At 38.1% G+C, this 1,627-nt stretch overlaps 1 long non-coding RNA gene across 1 annotated transcript; it reads right to left on the reverse strand.

The window, feature by feature from the left end:
- Positions 1-644: 644 nt before the first annotated feature.
- LOC131600365 (uncharacterized) lies at positions 645-1,286 on the reverse strand. The gene is made up of 3 exons (XR_009283121.1): positions 1,129-1,286; positions 877-1,008; positions 645-722 (listed from the first exon to the last, which is right to left on the reverse strand). It is a non-coding gene; the product is annotated as an uncharacterized LOC131600365 (long non-coding RNA).
- Positions 1,287-1,627: the final 341 nt, after the last annotated feature.

The following is a 1,627-nucleotide window of genomic DNA, read 5'->3' on the forward strand; positions in this document are numbered from 1 at the left end:
TTGTTATAACTATCAATAATCTGTTGAAGGCATGCCTCACATGAACCATGAATACCCTACAGGCAAGCGCGGCAGCGCCATATTGAATAAGTAAAGCCTCAATCAGCAAGAGGTGCCGGTCCCCTCTGGCGTTCAGTGTATGTTAAATAGCAGTTATGGCATATTGGAATTTGAACAAATCGATTTTGTTCCGTCATGCTATTTAGTATGAAATGTTGTCACATAGTGACCACAGTGCCACTATACCCCTATTGTATAGTGGAATTAGAACAAAGTGTTGAGTTCCACAATCTGAGATTGACAACAGTGTTGGCATCTGACCTCAGCTCCTTAGGTATGCCTATGACTATATAAAGGGACAAAAAAATTGGAGAGTAACCTTTTCAACATGCAGTTGCCGCACTGTAAGCAATGCAGAGCTCCTATCTCGAAACCCATAATTCTGAGCAACAGTATGAGCAGAGGCAGTTGCGGAAACATCAAGAAGAAAATGAATAAACCCATCAAGAAGATCTGGGTGGTCTTGGAAGAGTGCAACAACCTGAGGAAGTGCAATTATGATTAAAATGAGTGTCAAAGAGATATGTCGAGTACTGAAATAAATAGAGAAAAGAAAAATACAACATTACAATAAAAGCTATAGCCTCAGGTGTTGCCAATTGTGTTTCCATTATTAGGTCCCCTTCATTTTCTCTATCGGCGTAATCTACAACCACTACCATCTAAAATAATAATGTCAGTTAATTACAAAAACCAAAGCAGCAGCAACATAAAACTAAAACTTTTAACAATACACTAATATATTTAGAACAAAAACAATATACACTTTGTCAGCACTAAACTTCAACTTGTATCGGGATAAGCTATGAGACAAACCCAAGTTCATTGGAGCCATGGCTTGAACAGCTAGACATTCTATTGAATCTAAGTCATCTCTTTCTTATTTCCTTCTTTGCTTCACCGTGTAGTATCATACTTGACATTCTTTCTCATGTATAGATTAACTACCTGACATCAATATGCAACGTCCATACAATAATCAGGTTTCAGGAACATCTATAAAATAAGTCTGCTGCAACGTCTAAATTTATAAAAACATACTAACAGAAAATTGATGAGGAGACCAACCACAAAAGAAACACATGCATAATCATGCAACTGGATGTAAAAGCTCAAACACGTATGAGATATAGACATCCGTAAAAAGGACGGACGTAATCATTTCCTCTATATGAGTTTAACATGCTACCGTCCATGGGTACACTACCACCGCCTCCCCTACTTTATCTTGCTGGTGCATGCTATGATTTGAAGTCTGAGACTGCAGATTTGAAAGAGTATGTTGTTGAAGTTGCTGCTGTTGTGCACTGATGCTCCACTGTTGATGCTGCTGCTGTAGCTGAGCCAGTTTCAACTACATATACAAAAACAAAAACAAAACTTTCAGAAGATGCAAATCATGAATTGTTGCTTGAACAACAGGACTACACTTATTCAAGCATTGAAAAGCTTTTCTACGATTAGGATCCAGCAAGCAGTTAAGTACTTGACGGCCGCAGTTCTTTAACATACAATTCAAAGTTGAAAAACCCTTTGCTCTTAAGTTCTTCAATACTGGAACTGGCCT

This window comes from Vicia villosa, linkage group LG4, assembly GCF_029867415.1.
Source record: "Vicia villosa cultivar HV-30 ecotype Madison, WI linkage group LG4, Vvil1.0, whole genome shotgun sequence".
Lineage (NCBI taxonomy): Eukaryota > Viridiplantae > Streptophyta > Magnoliopsida > Fabales > Fabaceae > Vicia > Vicia villosa.